This window comes from Muntiacus reevesi, chromosome 6, assembly GCF_963930625.1.
Source record: "Muntiacus reevesi chromosome 6, mMunRee1.1, whole genome shotgun sequence".
Classification (NCBI taxonomy): domain Eukaryota; kingdom Metazoa; phylum Chordata; class Mammalia; order Artiodactyla; family Cervidae; genus Muntiacus; species Muntiacus reevesi.
Window position 1 is genome coordinate 15,504,880 of NC_089254.1, and position 22,552 is coordinate 15,527,431.

The 22,552-nt window shown below is 40.2% G+C and overlaps 1 protein-coding gene and 1 pseudogene across 11 annotated transcripts in view; both read right to left on the reverse strand.

Moving 5' to 3' along the window:
• Positions 1-22,552, reverse strand: part of ICA1 (islet cell autoantigen 1) — a 160,156-nt gene that overhangs the window by 61,681 nt on the left and 75,923 nt on the right. The window lies entirely within an intron of this gene.
• Positions 15,582-16,327, reverse strand: LOC136171017 (large ribosomal subunit protein uL30 pseudogene; annotated as a pseudogene).

Genomic DNA, 22,552 nt, shown 5'->3' on the forward strand with positions numbered 1-22,552 from the left:
CATGGATTAGTTCTGCCTGATTTTAAACTTAATGTAGAGGAAAGCATATACTACATACCCTGTGATGTCTGTTTCTTTCACTCAACACCACACGCAGGAGATATATTCATATTATTGCAATCTAGTAATGCTTATTTCTTATTCATTGCTCTATAGCATTCTAGTGATTGAATAACATTACAATTGATTTATCCATCACACTGTTGATGGACATTTGATTTGTTTTCACTTTGGGGCTATTATGAATAACACTGCTGTGAACATTCTTGTATATGTTTTTTACACACATATTCCTTGGGTGTATGCCCAGAAGTAGGCTATCTTTAGAAGATAACTCTAAGCAGTTTTCCATAGTGCTTCTATCAGTTGAAATCATGTATGATAGTTAAGTTGTACCTCAGCAAGATTCATCAGATCCTCTATCCTAGCTTCGACTCTGCATTTTGATTGTTTGAGTAATGTCTGTTTCCCCTATTACAGTATGAATTCTATGAAGACAAGGGCAGCAATGGCCTTACACACATTTTATTTTCAGAGCCTTGTACAGTATCTGGGATATATTAATTGCCCAATAAATACTTAGAGGAATTACCATGAAATTTGGGCAAAGCAGAGAATGGGACTCTTGTCTTTTTCTTCTTGAAAACTTGAGTAGAGACCCACTACTAGGCTGTTTCAAAGTGAAATTATTAACCAAATGCTTATTAACTCTGAAATTCTGGTATGGGTGTTACACTTCTTCCTAATTTTTACTGTTGGTAAAACATAAAGCAGTAAATAATGAATGAAAGGATAACCTTGACAGAAGACCATTCTTCTAGAACAACCAGCAGAACTAGCATTCAGAATTTTTCCCATTTTATTTATTTATTTTTTAGTCTTTATTGAATTTGCTATAATATTGCTTCTTTTTTATATTTTGGATTTTTGGCCATGAGGCAAGTGAGATACTAGCCTGATGACCAGACTTGAACCCCCTGCATTGGGTGGCAAAGTCTTGATCACTGCAAGCCCAAGTGCAAGTGTTAGTCGCTAGGTCTGTGTCCGACTCTTTGTGACCCCATGGACTGTGGCCCATCAGGCTCCTCCATCCATGAGATTCTCCAGGCAAGAATACTGGAGTGGGTTGCCATTTCCTTCTCCAGGGGATGTTCCTGGCCCAGGGATCGAACCCGGGTCTCCCGAATTGTAGGCAGACTCTACTGTCTAAGCCACCAGGGAAGCCCCAACCTATCCTATTTTACAAAATGCTTTGTCTTTAAAATTCTTGTTTTTGTTGTGTTATGACTTTTAACTTTTTCACTTTTGTGTTACATAGGTCTTTTAGAAAGACAACTCACTGTCACTCCGAGGTTGGCACTGTAAATAAGAATCCCCACATGAGAGATCATACCCCTGGATGGTTTACCTCTGCCTGCATCACCACTCACGTCTTTAAGACATAGCCCCCAGATAACAACACTGGCATCTACAGGGACTTACCATGACATGTGCCTAATTTTCCAGTACACGATGAAGATGGACTAGACCCTCTAACCACAGCTTTCCTAAAGCCTTCAAAGGGGCAACAGAGTAAAGAGAAGAAAGCTACAACCTAACAGACTGATTTACAAGATTGAATTTGCTTTTTCATCGTGTGGTCTCCTATGGGGAATTAGGGGAGATCAGTTTAGCAGCCATAAAACAGAGACTGAACCTAAATTTCCCTGTGCCCTTAAAAGTCCTACCCAAGAAAGTGAAGATTCTATCTTGACTGTTTAGCATCATTCTGAAAACCTCTTTCTTTGTACATTTGTTCCCCTAAAGCCTATTCTACCCTCCATCCCCACCCCTTACTCCCCCCATTGACAGCTGTGGGGCTATTCTGCAGCTTGAACATTGTGGCCACATCAGAATACAACCTAACAGAAGATACACACGTACTGGTGTGTGTGAGGAGTGGACTCTGTAGTGTGCGTGTGAGCTCAGCCACTCAGTCGTGTCTGACTCTTTGTGACCCCATGGACTCGAGCCCACCAGGCTCCTCTGTCCATGGGATTTCCCAGGCAAGAATGCTGGAGTGGGCTGCCACTTCCTACTCCAGGGGATCTTCCCGATCCAGGGACTGAACCCGTGTCTCTGGGGTCTCCCGCATTGGTGGGCGGATTCTTTACCTGGAGGGGGTTAGTTTTGGTGCACTTCTATATATTCAGTTAACAAATAGTTACTGAGACTCCTGGCTGTGTGGGAAAGTGAAAGGGTATCCGATCTGGGGTTAGAAGGCCTGACTGCTATGCATGAGTCAGACACTCCTCGGCTTTATAAACTGGGCAAGTTACTTAACATTTCTGAGATTCTGCTACTGGAGATAAAGAAGAATGAGATAAATAACAGAGAGAACGGATATCAGATATTTCTTTAAAGCTGTGGCATTCAATGATGTTAGGAGACGCATGTGAGGTCCTATGCTCAGCACAGTGCAGGCCGCTTATGTACCTGCTCACTCTGTGTCTCTGTGCCACATTTTGCTAATTCTCACAATATTTCAAATGTTTTCAGTGTTGTATTTGTTATGGTGACTTGTGATCGGTGATCTTTGGTGTTTCTACCATGATTTGCTGAAAGCTCAGATAATAGTAAGCATTTCTAATAGCAAAGTAAAATAATAAATAAAATAATAAAGTATTAATAAATCATAAAATAATAAAGTTAAGATTTGCACATTGTGTCTTTAGACATCATGCTATTTCACATTTAATAGACTATAGTATAGTGTAAACATAACTTCTATGCACTGGGAAACCAAAAAAAACGTGTGCAACTCACTTTACTTCAGTATTTGCTTTACTGCTGTGGTCTGGAACTGAACTTGCAATACCTCTGAGGTCTGCCTGTACATTAAGTGAAAATGAAGTCACTCAGTTGTGTCAGACTCTTCGCGATCCCATGGACTGTAGCCTACCAGGCTCCTCCGTCCATGGGATTTTCCAGGCAAGAATACTGGAGTGGGTTGCCATTTCCTTCTCCAGTACATTAAGGCTGGGTACCATTTCTAGGCTCCAGGAGGATCAGAGAAAAAGGGCACACACTGCCTTTAGCTCCAGCTGTACCTCTTATCAGTAAGATGCAACATGCTCAATAGGGAAAGGACTCCACTCTTTACTTTGAAATAACAGCTGAATTCATATCATGGTTTTTTGGTTACGAGGTGAAATAGAACAGAAAAAGAGGAAATTTGCTTTAATCATGCTCCTTGGAGAATATATTACAATATAAAACTCACAAGATGGCTTTCTCTCTTCCCAGGCTACTTTTAAATAATACGTTTAGAATAGATTTAGGTTGGAAGAAATAATTCATACTTGAAATAAAAGCTAATGACCTACTGTGGATTAAATACATATTGTGTGTTAAACAAAGAAGAAAATGAAGAAGATGACAAAAGTTACCTCAGAGGCAGAGGGGTGAGATATACACCACCTTTAACATTATTTTAAATATTTTTTAACATACGAAAGAAAATGAAAAGAAAAAGGGGTAAATGAAAAGAGTTCTATCCTTCTTTGGTTAAAAAAGATAGAAAAAGCTAAAATTCAAATTTAAACAATACTGAGACAGTTAAAGCTGGCATTTAAAATAAAACTCAATTTAACCCTAATTTTTGAAGAATTATAACTGAATATGTGATGTACCTAATGCAGAAAATACGGAGCAGACTTAGGAAGCTTTAAATCAAATGATCCATCATGCATCCATCTATTCACTGATGAGTGACTATGATTATGCAGTGGTTCTCAAAATGTGACTCCTAGAGCAGCAACATCAGGATCACGTGGCAGCTTGTGAGAAATGTAATTCTTGGGTATGATTAGTGGACATTTGATCCTGTCCAAAATGTGCCTGGAGACATTTGGTGAGTTCCAAAAGGTCCTTAATATTTGGTCCTCCCCCCAATATTCATGAGCTTATTTAGTCCATGCCAAGTGGTCCTTGATATCTGTTCCTTTCAAAATTGTTCACGCTTGGAAAAAGTCCTTGGGTTCAAACAGCTCAGAAGGTTTGTTGAAACGTTTGGTTTATAGGACTAGTAAATAAAACACTATCATGCTTTATTGGTCCAGTAACCATGCTGTGGTTGTATTGACAGTAGTAATCCTTCTTGCCTCAGTAGCCTACTTGGTAACAGCACACAGAATTAGGTAGAAGGGTCAAGGTTCAAATTTGCAGAAGGGCAGGATTTATATTACTATGTGTACTAAGGAAGAATCCTGCAGGTTAGGGAAATGCAGAGGGCAAGTTGAGGGTGAGGTCTCACGATGCAAGGTGCATTAATAAGTCACTAAACACCTGGCTGAATGTGGCGGGGTCATTCTATAAGGTTGAATGAGCTCCAGCAAGCCACGATGTAAAACGGAATGGAGCGTGATGATGTGAACACTTTACCGAGTGTCGTGCCTGTTGGGGAGCAATGAGCACAGCTGTGGCTCTTCTACCACATCGTGTGTGCATTCTCAGTCACTCAGTTGTGCCCAGCTCTTTGTGACCCCGTGGACTGCAACCCGCCAGGCTCTTCTGTTCATGGGATTCTCCAGCCAAGAATACAGAAGTGGATGGCTACTTCCTCCTCCAGGGGATCTTCTCAACCCAGGGATTGAACCCATGTCTCCTGGACTGGAAGACGGATTCTATGCCACTGAGCCACCTGGGAAGCCCCTATTATGTAGTAGTCAGGGGTAAGAGCCATCACCAAGGGGGATACCAGGCATTTAACTAATTCACCTACAACTGCCCTATTGCCCAGGATTAAGGGGCAATGTTTCCCTTAAAACAGTGTCATAGAGGTACCATCTTGTAGATAGCAAGAAGCATCTGCCAGTATTTGGAGAGATTTTAGGGGGTATGACTCCCACATTTACCCACCAATCGGTATGGAGCGCCACACCCTGGGCTAGAGCCTACCCACTGGCTAATAACCCAGCCAGGCTGAACTGGGTGTTCAACCCATAACACATTAGTAAGTCTTCCCCTATCGCTGAACCAGTGATCACTGCTCAGAAGTCTACAAAAGAAATAAAAATCCCTTCTTCTGTTGCTTGGCAATATGACATCTTTATTTAAAAACTCTCAGCAGAATATAGCAGAAATATTATACTCACAAAAAGAAAAGCCAAGGCTACATAATAGTGGCTTTTGTTACCATTTCCAATCCTCTAAAAGAGATAGGAGTAAAAAGGTACTGGTGCTGTGAAGAGATGAGAATCTGCAATGCCCCATAGACAAACGGTTAGGATTTGGATAATATTATCATTCAAGATGGACACAAAAACTTCAGCACAACCTTTGTGCTGAAGGGGAAGTAAGGAAAAACCTGAATCAGTTAAAAAGACAGAGAAGAACCAAATGCAACACCATCACAGGTACTTTGAAGAATTCTCTGATTCAAAACAGACATCAGCCTCCAAACCAAACTTTTTCGCATGCAAATGAAATTCCAGAGGAGTATATAAAGTGATCAGATGTGGAGAATCCGTTCTTATGCACAATTCCATTGCTCGAGATGATGACAGAATCCTGTTTACACAGCTCATGATAATATTTTGACATTTAAATGCTAGTACCACAATATTCAGTAATAGCACCTTCAAGATGGCAGCAACATTGATCAGCTACCTGCTGTACATAATGTAGTACTGGGTTATGTTATGCTGTTGATTTTTGCACCAAATGAAAAGGGAAGAAGACGCAGTACTCCATGTGTACACACGAAAAAACCTTGACATTAACCATTCATTGGGCATGATGGATTTTGAGGTTGCAAATATGAATACAATTTGACTGCTCCTATTAAATGCATGAATAAAAGGATGCTCTTTTCACTTTTCAAATCTTAAAAAATACCTTCTTTGAGTCTAACGTGAATATGTGACAATGAAAAGTAACACTAACTGTGCATTACTATTTGGGCCTTTGAAAGATATAAATGAAACTTTTGAGTGCATTGTGGACAATGCAAAAGAAAATTTAGATGACCTAGTGGATTATGTTGAGGTGTGTTATGTCCATGGAAGGCTTGGCAGAGGCAGAAGATCAGATGCTCCAAGACTTCCACCAGAAACTCTGGCCCTTTACATATCTGTACTGAATAGCACAGGATAAACAATGCAGTGGAAGGTTAGCACTGCAAGTTTCAAAAGCTGACAGGAGTACACCATCCTTCAATTTGAAGCTTTGTTGAAGTGTTAAAGGACAGGAAAGCAGTGAACAAGTTATCACCCAAGATTTTGGCGGTCACACTCAAATACGGCCACCAACTTCACCATGATACCAATAAAACCAAATGCATATAGCTGAAATTGTTAACAGATAAAGTCAATAATCAGGTCCACATATACTTGAGGGCAATTGCTCATCAGCTTAACAGTAACCCTGCTGAACGTCACAACAAGGAAGAGTAAGAATAAATGTGAAATCCAAAATTCATCATGCTGTTGTTGTTCAGGAGCTAAGTCACGTCCGACTCTGTGACCCCATGAACTGCAGCATCCCAGGCTTCCCTGTCCTTCACTGTCTCCCGGAGTCTGCTCAAATTCATGTTTACTGAATAAGTGATGCCAACCAATCATCTCATCCTCTGTCGCCTCCTTCTCCTCTTGCCCTCAATCTTTCCCAGCATCAGGGTCTTTTTCAATGAGTTGGCTCTTTGCATCAGGTGGCCAAAGTATTGGAGTTTAAGCTTCAACATCAGTCCTTCCAATGAATACTCAGGACTGATTTCCTTTAGGATTGACTGGTTGGATCTCCTTGCTCTCCAGGGGACTCTCAAAAGTCTTATCCAGCACCACAGTTCAAAAGCATCAATTCTTCGGTGCTCAGCTTTCTTCACAGTCCAACTCTCACATCCATACATGACCACTGGAGAAACCATAGCTTTGACTAGATGGACCTTTGTTGGCAAAGTGATGTCTCTGCTTTTTAGTACACTGTTTAGGTTTGTCGTAGCTTTTCTTCCAAGGAGCAAGCATCTTTTAATTTCATGGCTGCAGTCATCATCTGCAGTGATTTTGGAGCCCAAGGGAAAAAAAATCTGTCACTGTTTCCCCATCTATTTGCCATGAAGTCATGGGACCAGATGCCATGATCATAGTTTTCTGAATTTGAGTTTTAAGCCAGCCTTTTCACTCTCCTCTTTCACTTTCATCAAGAGGCTCTTTAGTTTCTCTTCGCTTTCTCCCATTAGCGTGGCATCATCTGCATATCTGAGGTTGTTGATATTTCTCTGGGCAATCTTGATTCCAGTTTGTGATTCAATTACAATAAAAATAATGTAAGTATAATTTTAACAAAGCTGAATGTATTATTTAATGAATCATGGCCCAAATGTCTCAATGGACATTTTGGATAGGACCGATTGTCCTGCAAGGCTTGGGTTGTACCAAGACCTGCTGAATCAGAAAGCATGATGGGGTTCGGCCATATTTTATGTCTTCCAAGTGATTGTGCTGCAGGCTAAAGTTTGAGAATCAGCTTCCTGGAGTGAAAAGGTTAACAGTATGTTCTTTGAAGTCAGAGAAATTTGGGTTCAAATATTTTCACTTAGACTTACCCTCTCTGTGACTTAGAACAAGTCATTTAACCCAAGCATCAACCTTTCAGGGCTATCATTAGGATTAAATGAGGAAATACATACAGGTGGGATATAAAGTGTATGTACATCAAACACACAGTGCTTGATGCAGAGTAAGCACTCAGTAACTGATGCTTGCTATTCTTCTAGGCATGGAAGTCCCTGTGTTCAATATTGTAAGGAACACTGTGCTGATCAGACACCGCTTCTTTCTTCCACGATCTCCATCTGGAAGAGGAGCTACACTAGCTTACAAATAATCATGACATGAAGTAGAAAGTGTTAGGTGGCAAGAGAAGGGGTCCCTTACCATGGTACGAGGCGGTGTCTTACATTAAAGACATCCTAATGGAACTTGAGACAACTGGGATTGGAAAACTATTATCTAAAACTTTCCTGGGTATTTTATTATTTAAATGAAGAGCTTTTGAGTCATCATTTCCTGTTACAATTATCAAACTGCTTTCATGGGGACTGATGCTGAGGCTGAAACTCCAGTACTTTGGCCACCTCATGCAAAGAGTTGACTCATTGGAAAAGACCCTGATGCTGGGAGGGATTGGGGCAGGAGGAGAAGGGGTTGACAGAGGATGAGATGGTTGGATGGCATCGCCAACTCGATGGACATGGGTTTGAGTGGGCTCCGGGAGTTGCTGATGGACAGGGAGGCCTGGCATGCTGCGATTCATGGTGTCGCAAAGAGTCGGACACAACTGAGCGACTAAACTGAACTGAAATGAACTTCATGGGTACAAAAATAAACAGAACACCTAATTCCTATAATACTTCTGAGGAATAAGACAGTATAAAAAAGACTGCCACAATTTCATATCACATAATGACATGCTTATTTGGTTTCTAAGTCTCATCATTTCTACCCTGGAAATCTCTCCTCTATTTCCTCCTTTCCATCTCAGCAGCTTATATAGAGCTACCAAAATAATGTCCCCCACAAACCACTTTACCAGAGTCACCTCCTTGCTTAGGAACCTTTACAGTGACATAATTTCCTAATGTCAGATACAAAGTTAGACAGTCAAGATTCAAGCCTGAACAACTATCTCTATCACCTTTTGGAATCACCTTTGTTTGTATTATTTTAATAGTGAGCATGTAAAGAGCCAACCCATTGGAAAAGACCCTGATGCTAGAAAAGACTGAAGGCAAAAGGAGAATGTGGGCAGTAGAGGGTGAGATGGCTAGATAGCATCACAGACTCAGACAGGAGTCTGAGCAGACCCCAGGAGACAGTGAAGGGCGGGGAGCCTGGCGTGCTGCAGTCCATGGGATCGCAAAGAGCTGGACACGACTGAGCGACTGAATACCACCACCACCACCACCAACAGAATGGGGTGAGGGTGGTAGCCTGGCAGGGGTTTTCGACAGAAGCGGTTCAGGTATTAGAGATGCAAGCGAGCAGGAGGCAGCTAGGCCTTAAGAAGCGTTTTGGGGGTGAAGACCTTTTTTAAATGAGGGACTAGCACAGTGACTGGCAACCCAAAGGGTGAGGGCAGGGAAGGCTCCAAGGAGAGGGAGAGAGAGTCTTTTAGGCGGCGGCTCACGAGGGCAGGGAAAAAGGCAGCGTTGAGGGCAGGCTCATGGGAATCAAGCCTTTGGTTTTGGCAGGCCTGTCCCCTGCATTCCACCTCCTAGTGATTCAGGAAGCAGGGAAAGACTCCCCCGGAGAGGCCCAGGAACTAAGCTCAACTGCCAGAACAGCGATGAAGAAGCCATACTTGATAACCAGAGAGAGGCAAGAATGAAAGCAGAAACTAAGGCAGGAGAAAATCTGGGAGGCCCCCCGCTTTGAGGAAATCTTCATCAACTTAGAGGCTGCCTGCCCGACAGGCCTCATAATACCCAGTGATCATCTCATATAGCACCCATGTTACAAGCACTTGCTTAGACATTTGTCTCCCCTACCAAGCACTCAACACTCCGAGAGCAAGGATCTATATGATCTGAATTCTCTGGCGGTATCCCTAACAGCGTGCGTGCATACTAAGTCGCCTCAGTCGTGTCAACTCTTTGCAACCCCATGGACTGCAGCCCACCAGGCTCCTCTGTCCAAGGGATTCTCCAGGTAAGAAGACTGGAGTGGTTTGCCGTGTCCTCCTCCAGGGGAACTTCCCAACCTGGGGATCGAATCCCGTCTCTAAAGTCTCCTGCGTTGGTGGGCGGGTTCTTTACCACTAGCACCACCTGGGAAGCCCACACTTAGGCCGGAGTCGGGCACAAAGCCAGTATCCTGAGTAAAACGCCAGTGAGTGAATGAATGAAGGAATGAACGAAATGAGGATAGACCTTTGATCAACCATACCAGAAAGATGTTTTTAACTCTCTGCAAAACAATCCCATTGTTTTGCAGAGAGATTAAAGGGCTTGCAAGGCTCCTTGGTGCTGGGGGAGAGAGGGCATCGGTGCAAGAGCTGTACCCCAACCCAGGACACTCGGCCACCCTTCCTCCTCCTCTCTGCCCTGCTGGGAGCATAGAGACTGTTTCCACAGACATTCTAATCTTTGTTGGCTCCTTGTTGGGAATGCACAATACATTCTCCCATGGAGACAGGTTTTTTTTTTTTTTTCTTTTTTCTTTTTTTATAAATGGTGGTTCGGTTCCCAGGCCAGGCCACAAAAGCCTATTTACCCCATAGCTGAGCTCAGCTATAAAACCAGCGGTAGCTCTGAGGCCTCACTGAACCCCCAGCTCTGAGTCCATAGTCTGGCGGGCAGGTGGGCAGCTGGCTCTGCAGGGGGGGAGGGCAGAGCTCCCTTGAGCAGACCAGGGGCATGGTTGGGGGGGGCGCTGGGCAGGGGGGCTGGGCAGGGGGCCCGGGCTGGCGGCAGCTGCAGGAGTCTAGGCAGCCTCTGAATGCCTTGGTGGTTCTTAAGTGGATTGTTGGTAAGTTGGGAACCGTCTGTACTTAGAAAGGCAGATTTCAAGAGGTAGGGGATCCTATTTCACTTGAAGGCCCACAGTAATGAGGGTTCTTTATTCGTAATGAAGCAGCCACTAATTGAAGGGACAGGCTCCGGAGGCCTGTCGGAATTTTGTGCTCTTGGATCAGAACTGACTAATATTGTGCAGTAGCCAGGCAACCCCTCACTTCTGCATAAAATTCATATAAAAATCCACCATGAACTGCCTATTTGACATTCACTGTTTATTATTAATAATGATAATAACAGGGTGGCTTACATACAGCCTGAAGCTGAGAAACTGAATGAATTCTCAGTTTCCTCAAGTTTCCCCTCTACCCCCAGCCAGATTAGGAACATTTGGAAAATCCTTACACTGAGAGTGGGCTGAGAGCTTTCATATTTACCCTGAGGAGACATGGCTCTGGTTTCTAAGGCTCATCCAAGAGATGATCTCTTTCCTTCCTTTGCCTCCTCAGAGGCAGAAACACTCCATAAACTCATAAATGTTGTAAAAGCAAATGTACGAAAAAAAGAAAAAAAAGCAAATGTACGAAAAAAGTGTTAGTGGAACTGAGAAAGTTACAGTAGGTGAATCAATTATAATGAGGTAAAACTGTTAGCCTTTCTGAATGAAATGTGGTCGACTGCACTGGAATGTTCTGGTGCCCCCTGGAGGATCCTAAAACCTACCCAAACTGGTTATTTGGTATCTTTCTCCAGAGGTCCTAGAAAATCCTACAGAGGCAATATTTCTTCTCCCAGGCTCAAATCAGCTCAACCTGACTCAATCACATGCAGGGGAACAGAGCAGGAACTAAAACTAACATTTAAAAGGTTTCACCCACCATGAGTTTATCGTGAGCCTGTAGGTTTTTGGATCAACCACAGAATCTATTTTTGGTTTGTGAAGTTTATAAATCTGACAGTGCAAGGTTCACAGTGACATGTGCAACCTCTCAGTTTTCTGGGCTGAGTGTTTAGTGAACAAGGAAGCTTGCTTCTGTGAACCTTGCTTTGTTTTGCCCAGACAGCCTGGAAAGTTAAACATTTAGCTTCTAAAATTTTACTGCTCTGGCGTTCCTCGGGGACATGACTCTAGTAGAATGATGACTAAATGGCCATCAGAGTTGTTTAGTCCATAGCCACAGAGCAGTCAGCAAATGTGAGGAACCATTATCTGACTTCAGTAAGCTCCAATAATAATAAGCTCCAATAATCTAACAGAATTATGGCTGCCCATCTGCCCTCCCCTCCTCCAATTTATGTGAGAGTGACTGAAATCACTATCTTGGTGCATAATGTGACTGATACCAGCCAACCCTAGACCACCTCACCTGAAAGACACAGACCAGGTTTTACTACACTTGCAAAGACACATGCTTGCACTTTATTTTGACCAATGCAATCATGTTTTAAGAAGTGTGTGCTGAGTTGTGTCTGACTCTTTGCAACCCAATGGACTCCAGGCTCCTTTGTCCGTGGGATCTTCCAGGCAAGAATACTAGAGTGGGTAGCCATTCCCTTCTCCAGGGGATCTTCCCCACTCCAGGAATTGAACCCGTGTCTCCTGCATCTCCTGCATTGGCAGGTGGGCAATCACGGCTACAATATAAATACAATATTATATGCAGAGTAAATACAAACCTCTGCTGTCACTTTTTTCAGTGCCATTCCATCATACTAACGCTTAATTTCTTAATTTGAATAACATTATAAAGGAGTGTACCAAAGTTCAAACCACGAAGTCATCAAACGTAACTTCAGACTTTCAGAATAGTTGCAAGAATTCTTTGTATTCCTAGATACACTTCACCTAGATTCTCATAATGCTAACATTTACTAAACTGTCTTTTCTTTTTCTAAATGCATGTAAACACACATAGTTTTTTCCAAACTGTCTAAGTTTGGATTACAATGTTCCTTTATTACTAAGTATTTCAATGTGTATTTCCTAAAAATAAGGGATCTCTTATGTAAACAGCAAATTGTTAGAATCAGGAAATTAATACTGAAATATTATCTAATCTATAAAATCTTACTGAGATTTTGTCCAGTGTCCCAGTGATATTTTTATAGCAAAAGAAAGTCTAAAATGACACATTGCATTCAGTTGTCATGACTTTTCAGTTTCCTTTAATCTGATGGTTCCTGAGTCTGTTCTTACACAGGCCAGGCATTTCATAGAATGTCGCACATTTTGAATTGTCCTTTGTGTCCCCTGATTAGATTAAGGCCACACACCTCTGGCAGCATAATGCAAATGTGACTCTGGTTTTTTCTCTATGCAGTATATTCAGAAGTGCATAATGGCCCCGTTAAGAGCAATGTAAACCTTAACCTTTCGGTTAAGATGGTGTTGTCAGGTTTCTCCACTTAGTTATTACTTTACTCTTTGTAAATAAAAGGCAGCTTGCTGCGATATATTTGGAGACTATGCAAATATCCTAGTCTTAGTTTGGTTCAGTTCAGTTGCTTAGTGATGTCCGACTCTCTGCAATGCCATGGACTGCAGCATGCCAGGCCTCCCTGTCCATCACCAACTCCCGGAGTTTACTCAAACTCAGGTTATTGAGTCAGTGATGTCATCCAACCATCTCATCCTCTGTCGTCTACTTCTCCTCCTGCCTTCAATGTTTCCCAGCATCACGGCCCTTTCAAATGAGGCATCAAGTGGCCAAAGTATTGGAGTTTCAGCTTCAGTATCAGTCCTTCCAATGAATATTCAGGATTGATTTCCTTCAGGATGGACAGGATGGATCGCCTTGCAGTCCAAGGGATCCTCAAGAGTCTTCTCCAAAACCACAGTTCAAAGCATCAATTTTTCAGCACTCAGCTTTCTTTATACTCCAACTCTCATATCCATACATGACTACTGGAAAAACCATAGCTTTGACTAGATGGACCTTTGTTGGCAAACTAATGTCTCTGCTTTTTAATATGCTGTCTAGTTTGGTCATAACTTTCTTTCCAAGGAACAAGCATCTTTTAATTTCACAGCTGCAGTCACCATCCACAGTGATTTTGGAACCCCCCCAAAATAAAGTCTCTCACTGTTTCCATTGTTTCCCCATCTGTTGGCCATTAAGTGATGCCATGATCTTAGTTTTCCTAAAGTTGAGTTGTAAGCCAACTTTTTCACTCTCCTCTTTCACTTTCACTTTCATTAAGAGGCTCTTTAGTTCTTCACTTTCTGCCATAAGGGTGGTGTCATCTGGATATCTGAGGTTATTGATATTCCTTGCAGAAATCTTGATTCCAGCTTGTGCTTCATCCAGCCCAGTATTTCTCATGATGTATTCTGCATATAAGTTAAATAAGCAGGGTGACAATATACAACCTTGATGTACTCCTTTTCCTATTTGGAACCAGTCTGTTGGTCCATGTCCAGTTCTAACTGTTGCTTCCTAACCTGCATACTGATTTCTCAAGAGGCAGGTCAGGTGGCCTGGCATTCCCATCTCTTGAAGAATTTTCCACCATTTGTTGTGATCCACACAAAGGCTTTCACGTAGTCAATAAAGCAGAAGTAGATGTTTTTCTGGAACTCTCTTGCTTTTGTGATGATACAATGGATGTTGCCAATTTGATCTCTGGTTCCTCTGCCTTTTCTAAATCCAGCTTGAAGTTTATGGTTCATGAATTGTTGAAGCCTGGCTTGGAAAATTTTGAGCATCACTTTACTAGCATGTGAGATGAGTGCAACTGAACATTCTTCAACATTGCCTTTCTTTGGGATTGGAATGAAAACTGATCTTTTCCAGTCCTGTGGCCACTGCTGAGTTTTTCAAATTTGCCGACATACTGCGTGCAGCACTTTCACAGCATCATCTTAGGATCTGAAATAGCTCAGCTGGAATTCCATCACCTCCACTAGCTTTGTTTATAGTGATGCTTCCTAAAACCCACTTGACTTCACATTCCAGGACGTCTGGCTCTAGGTCAGTGATCACACCATCACGGTTATCTGGGTCATTAAGACCTTTTTTGTATAGTTCTTGCCACCTTTTCTTAATATCTTCTGCTTCTGTTAGGTCCATACCACTTCTGCCCTTGATTGTCCCCATCTTTGCATGAAATGTTCCCTTGGTATCTCTAATTTTCTTGAATAGATCTCTAGCCTTTCCCATTCTACTGTTTTCCTCTGTTTCTTTGCATTGATCACTGAGGAAGGCTTTCTTATCTCTCCTTGCTATTCTTTGGAACTCTGCATTCAAATGGGAATATCTTTCCTTTTCTCCTTTGTCTTTCACTTCTCTTCTTTTCTCAGCTATTTGTAAGGCCTTCTTGGACAACCATTTTGCCTTTTTGCATTTCTTTTTCTTGGGGATGGTCTCAATCCCTGCCTCCTGTACAATGTCATGAACCGCTGTCCATAGTTCTTCAGGCACTCTGTCTATCAGATCTAATCCCTTGAATCTATTTGTCACTTCCACTGTATAATCATAAGGGATTTGATTTAGGTCACATCTGAATGGTCTAGTGGTTTTCCCTACTTTCTTCAATTTAAGTCTGAATTTGGCAATAAGAAATTCATGATCTGAGCCACAGTCAGCTCTTGGTCTTGTTTTTGCTGACTGTATAGAGCCTCTCCATTTTTGGCTGCAAAGAATATAATCAATCTGATTTTGGTATTGACCATCTGGTGATGTCCATGTGTAGTCTCCTCTTGTGTTGTTGGAAGAGGGTATTTGCTATGACCAGTGCATTCTCTTGGCAAAACTTTATTAGCCTATTCTAGTCTCCAACTTTTATCTATTAGTTTTAGCATTCATGGATGATTCTTGCCTGTAACAATTATTTTTATGATGACTTGGTAGAAGGTGATTTTCTAATTCCATCATTCTGTCTACATTTATTAATGCATTTTCTATTATACTAAAGCTTTCCCTTCTTCATGATTTGTTTACTTGTTCATTTATACTGGTGTAGCGCATGGAGCCTTACTTTATTCAGTAGTGTTAAATTTACTATCATTATTTACTTAAATTAGTATTATTTTGTTTGTTTCAATTGTTTATTAACTGATCAGATTACAAAAATAATCCTGGTAGAAACCTTAGTTCATTCTTCTAATAAGCCTGTTGATCTGGTCTTCCCTGTTGCCAGCATCTCCACCTTCTACAAAATGGGTGATCTTTTTCTTCATTCCACCTCATGGAGAAGACAATTTAAAGGGCCACAAGAAGTTGTTTGCTTCTTTGAAATGTTTTCCAACAGTATAGATCTCATGAGTCAGATCCTCCATGCAGATGATTCCGTATTTCCCACGAGATCGAAGAATCAGTGTGTTGTCTGTCAGGGCAATTCGCTTCTTGTTGATTTTGCCATAACCACACTTGTAGATCAATTCATTTACAGACTTCAGATTTGGATACCCCCATGAAATGTATGGCTCCACAATTCTCAGCATGTTAACTGAAGTCTTGTTGAGCTTCAAAAAGGTGTCACTGAAGATCTGCCAGAGGCGAAGGAGTTGCAGCACCTTTTGAACTGTTGGGCTTACACCGTTGATACCTCTGATCCTGAGGACAAATGCCAATTTGGGTTCCGTGGGTACATAGAAGTTGCCAGCTTTTCATGCCATCCTAGCTGTTTGAATTTCAGTTCTGTACATCTGCCTTTATTCCTTGTGGTAATGCTTGGCTTTTTCATAGATAAGCTTCCTCCCTGCCTTTCGAAGATCTTTTGGGCAAACTTCTTTCTCAGGTGCTTGATCTTAAGCTCTGCAAAATTCTTTCACTTTTTCTTAAGGGTTTCTGGCACAGCAGGAACCTTCTTTTTCTTCTTTTCTGCACCCTCCATGGTTCCGGCCAGGAAAGAGCTTAAATTAGTATTTTAATGATTACATCATCCCAGATTTGGTCAATTGGAGTTCTTTAAAACTGGATCCTCTGCCATTCTGACATATCCCTATCATAAGCACATTCTTACTTTGGGGCATAACAAGGTTCTAATACTTTACCTGCCTCAATCATTTCTTTGTGGACCATATATATATATATATATATATATACATACACCCTATTCTCTACTTCCTTTTAACTGGAGAATTTGGGTGTATAGAAACAAAGATCTTGGCTCTAGGTGTGCTCACTGCTGCTGGGGTGCAACTGCTTCAACTGCCTTCTCAGAGGACAAAGCTGGGGAGTGTTTACACATACATATAGACAAATATGTCATATACACATGCACTCATGTGCACAATACAGATACTATAATCCATGCAGATCATCTAGTTACCACATATGTATGTGCATATGTATGTCTATGTATTAGAACTCGAGTTCACACCTCTATCTCCAATTCCAATCCAATACGGCAGAGTTCATTCTATTTTTTTCTTTTACCCTGACTGCAGCTTCCCTCTCTCAAAATACAAAACCTGGCTTCCACTATCCACAACTTATTTGCTCAACTTAAGAACATACAAAAAATGATTTCAGAATTGCTAACCCATGCTTCTGCAGAAAGAGAGGTCTGCTAACTAGAGTTCAATATCTGTTCAGAGTTATTTTGTTTTTAGCCCAAGAGCATGTTGTTGCAATACTGCATTCAGAGTTATCAGGGTTTGCCTCTTCCACCCCCTCTTCATTGTAATTATATAACTTATTTGAAGTTAAAATCTTTTCTTATCCTCTGTTTGGTCAAGTTATTTTTATGTTTCAGGAATGTTTTATAGTTCTCCTTATAAAGATTTTGCATATTTCATGTCAAATTTATTCTTAAGTATTTTACCTTCTGTGTGTGTGTGTGTGTGTACTAAGTCTTTTTAGTCATGTTTGACTCTTTGTGACCCAAAGGACTGTTGCTATTGTAAATGCAGTTTTCTCTATCTATGTATATTCTTATATAGCTTGCTGCTTTCTGAAATCTCTTATTATTTTGTTTGGTTTTACCATTAATTCTTTAGGACTTTTTAGGTTCATAATTATTAATATATCATCTGCAAATAGAGTCAGCTTCACCTTTCCTGTTCTTATACCTCTCACTAGTTTCTCATGTCTACCTATATTGGCTAATATTTCTAGCACATTGTTGAATGATAATAGGACAACTGGGAATCTTGCTTTGCTTCTAGTCTTAGTGGAAACAGTGCTAGTGTTTCCCCCTTAGGCTGGCCTTAAGACTAATGAATATTTGTGCTTGATAAAACCATATATTTTCAGAAAATGTCTGTCAATTCCTTTTCCCTGAGTGACTTTATCAGGAATGAGTGTTGACAATTGTAAAAGGTTTCCAGAATCTATAAAGATAATTATATGATTTTCTTCCTCAGATCTATTTATAGGGCTATTAAATTAATTGATTACCTCATATAGAGTCACCTTTATATTCCTGGGATAAATCCCACCTGGTTGTGGTATATTATTTTCTTCATGTATTATCAGATTCTATTCTCTTCTATTTAGAAATTTTATATTCATATTTATAAGTGATACTGTCTATAACTTTCTGTACTGTTTCTATCAGGTTTAGGTATTGAAATTATACTTTCATAGTAAAAACAAGAAAGAGGATTTCCTTCATTCACAATACTCTTGAACAATTTACAGAGCATTTATGGGACCATTCGGTCTTTGAAGTTTTGGTATAATTTCCCTGTAAAACTTTATGGTCCTGGTGCTTTTCTTGTTTCTTAGTAATTTTTTCTATTTCTTCTAAGGAATTTTTTTTTTTTTTTTGTATAAGCTAATCTAATAAGATCAATTTTGGTAAACGAATTTTCTAGAAAATTATTTGTGTATGTGTGCATTCTCCCTTTTTTTTGAGTTAGGTAATTAATGGCTTATATAATTAGTTTATTCATTAGATTTATTGTTTTTTTGTTCTCAATTTCAATGTTATCTTCATGTTTTTCCTCCTTTTGCTATATTCTAGTTTATTTCTTGTTCCTTTTCTAGCTTTTCAAATTGAGAATTTAGTTTTGCCCTCTTTAACTTTTATTAAGTGTTTAAGGCTTTGAATATTCCATTGATCATTACTTTATATGTATCCAACAGATTCTGTTATGTGGTATTTTTCATTATTATTTTCAAGAAATTCAATTTACGCAGGATCTTTTCTTTTTGGTGAATGTTTCATGTTCACTTAAAAAAGTGTGAAGGATGAGGGGGAAAGGACAGTCAGGGAGTTTGGGATGGACATGTACACTCTGCTGTATTTAAAATGGATAAACAATAAAGACCTATCATATAGCACATGGAACTCTGCTCAATGTTATGTGGCAGCCTGGAGGGGAGGGGAGTTTGGGGGAGAATGGATACATGTATATGTTTGACTGAGTCCCTTTGCTGTCCACTTAAAACTATCACAACACTGTTAGCTGACTATACTCCAATACAAAATAAAAAGTTTTAAAAAAAAGAAGAAAGTGTATTTTCTGTTGTCTGAGTGTATAGTGTGATATATATCCTTATTGATTATGCTGTTTAAATCTTCAACATCCTTACTTTTTTTAACTTGATTTGTCCTACACTGAGAGTATTATGTTAAATTTTTCTATTAGTAGGTTTTTTCTACTGTGTTTCCCTTTGCATCTCTTGTAAATTTTACTTTCTAAAAGTGGTTGCTAAAGATAAGCTGTCCATAGGTTCGTGGATTTATCTCTGGGCTTTCTATTCTGTTCCATTGATCTATATTTCTGTCTTTGTGCCAGTACCATACTGTCTTGATGACTGTGGCTTTGTAGTAGAGTCTGAGGTCAGGCAGGTTGATTCCTCCAGTTCCATTCTTCTTTCTCAAGATTACTTTGGCTATTCGAGGTTTTTTATATTTCCATACAAATTGTGAAATTATTTGTTCTAGTTCTGTGAAAAATACCGTTGGTAGCTTGATAGGGATTGCATTGAATCTATAGATTGCTTTGAGTAGAAGAGCCATTTTGACAATATTGATTCTTCCAATCCATGAACACGGTATGTTTCTCCAACAGAACAGACTTTTGAACTCTGGGGGAGAACGTGAGGGTGGGATGTTTTGAAAGAACAGCATGTATATTATCTATGGTGAAACAGACCACCAGCCCAGGTGGGATGCATGAGTCAAGTGCTCGGGCCTGGTGCACTGGGAGGACCCTGAGGAGTTGGGTGGAGAGGGAGGTGGGAGGGGGGATCGGGATGGGGAATACATGTAACTCTATGGCTGATTCATGTCAATGTATGACAAAACCCACTGAAATGTTGTGAAGTGATTGGCCTCCAACTAATAAAATAATATATAAAATAAAATAAAATAAAATAAATAAAAGTGGTTGCTGAATAATTTAGTACCTAGATACCCATAAATGTTTTATGTCCATTGTAAACTTTGGCTATTAGCATTAAAAAGTGTCTTTTTTTCACCTAAAAAGTTTTTTTTTTAAGTTATATAGATATTCTACATTTGCTTTCTTATTAACCTTATTTCCACTTGCTTGGTAACTCTTTGCTTATCCCTTTATTTTTAGTCTTTATTAACAATTTTATTTTAGATACAGCATATAGTTGAATTTTCCTTGGTGAGTCCAGTGGAAAACCTTTTCTTTAAATAGATGAGTTAAGCCATTTACATTTTCTGATAAGACTAATATGTTTGATCTCAACTCTGTCATACTTTAGTTCACAATTAGTATAAGAATTTTATGTTTTATTTCTCTACTGTATTTTATTAGTTCTTTAATTTGATTTCTTCTTTTGGTTTAGTGACACTATTCCATATGATACTATAATGGTAAATACATGACATTATACATTTATTCAAGCCCATATAATCTGTAACACAAAGAGTGAACTATACTGTAAACAGCAGACTTTGGTTGATAATGTATCAATGCTGGTTCATTGATTATGACAACTATATCACACTGATATGGGATCCTGCTCACAAGGGAGGCTGTGTTTGGTAAGGGAGGGCTATGTGGGGACCCTCCATATTTCTGCTTCAATTCTGATGTGAATATACATATGGGCATTAATAAAAGTAGTCACTGTGGGAAGGGTGAAAACAACAGAGATGGTAACCATGAAAACATGATAAAAACTGTGTTTCAGATTCTTCCAAAATTATGTCTACCATTTGCCAACCACATTAAAAGAAAAGAAGAGCAAAAACAATGTCTTCCTTTTCAAATTGAGCATGAACCAACATGGTGGAGATATTTATAACTGAAGACCACTGCTAGTTCACCAGCCAACTGACTGGCGTTTCACACTGAAAAAAGCTGGAAAGCTGTATCCACTTGGGGTGTGGTGGAAAGTTTATTCCAATCCAGTCTTCTGTGACAGTGGGCTCTAATATTTTACAGCCTACTGCAGTATTTAAATATGGCTTTAAGTTGTGTTAAACTATGTATCATCAATTGGTTCCTTCATTAGGTGTTGGGAAAGAGCAAAATCATAATGATAAAGGAATTTGCACCATTGTTCACGTTTCCCAGTAAAGAAGTGGTCTAGCAAGGAGATGCAAGACTGAACATCGACACCTTAGGAATCAGTGAACTAAAATGGGTGAGAATGGGTGGATTTAATTCAGATAGCATTATACCTACTACTGTGGGTAATAATCCCTCAGAAGAAAGGGAGTATCCCTCATAGTCAACAAGAGTCCTGAATGCAATACTTGGGTGCAAGTACTGTCTCAAAGATGACAGGATGATCTTGGTTTGTTTCCAAGGCAAACAATTCAACATCACAGTAATCCACGTCTATGCCCCAGCTATGGATTCCCTGGTGGCTCAGGCGGTAAAGTGTCTGCCTGCAATGCGGGAGACCTGGGTTCGATTCCTGGGTCAGGAAGATCCCCTGGAGAAGGAAATGGCAACCGACTCCAGTACTCTTGCCTAGAAAATTCCATGGATGGAGGAGCCTGGTGGGCTACAGTCCATGGGGTCGAAAAGAGTCAGACATGACTGAGTGACTTCACTTTCACTTTATCGATGCAAAAGAAGCTGAAACTGGCCAATTCTATGAAGACCTATGACACTTTTTAGAATTAACACCTAAAAAAGAGATGTCCCTTTCATCATTTGACATTGGAATACAAAAGTAGGAAGTCAAGAGATAACCAGAATAACTGGCATGTTTGGCCTTGGAGTACAAAATGAAGCAGGGCAAAGGCCAACAGTTTTGTCAAAAGAACATGCTGCTCACAGCAAACACGCTTTTCCAACAACCCAAGTGATGATTTTACACATGGACATCATCAGATGGTCAACACCTAAATCATGCTGACTGTGTTCTTTGTATCTGAAGATGGAGAAGTTCTATACAGTCAGCCAAAATAAGACCTGGAGCTTGTTCAGATCATCAACTCCTTACTGCAAAATTCAGACTTAAATTGAAGAAAGCAGGGAAAACCACTAGGCCATTCAAGTATCACCTAAATCAAATCCCTTATGATTATACAGTGGAGGTCATGAATAGACTCAAGGGAACAGATTTGGTGGGCAGTGACCAAAATCGTCAAAAAGAAAAAGAAATGCAAGAAGGCAAAGTGGATGTCTGAGAAGGCTCTACAAATAGCTGAGGAAAGAAGTGAAGTGAAAGGCAAGGGAGAAAGAGAAGTATATACCCAACTGAATGCAGAGTTCCAGAAAATAGTAAAGCGAGGTAAGAAAGCCTTCTTAACTGAACAAGGAAAAGAAATAGAGGAAAACAATAGAATGGGAAAGACTAGAGATCTTTTCAAGAAAATAGGAGATATCAAGGGAACGACTGAGCAACTGAACAATAAAACAGCAAAAAGCCAAGAGGAAAAAAAAACGAGAGAGGTGGCACTACAAGTTGCATTTTTCACATTGATTCCTTAAAGAACACAGCTTCTCAGTTCTGAGTTGATAAAGTATGGACCAGGTTTACTCAAAAAACATGAACAATGGTGCAAATGCCTTTATCAGTATGACTTTGTTGCTGTTCATTCACAAAGTCGTGTTCAAGTCTTTGAGACCCCATGGACTGCAACACACCAGGTTCCTCTGTCCTTCATGATCTCTCAAAGTTTGCTCAAATTCATGTCCATTGAGTCAGTGATGCTACCTAACAATTTCATCCT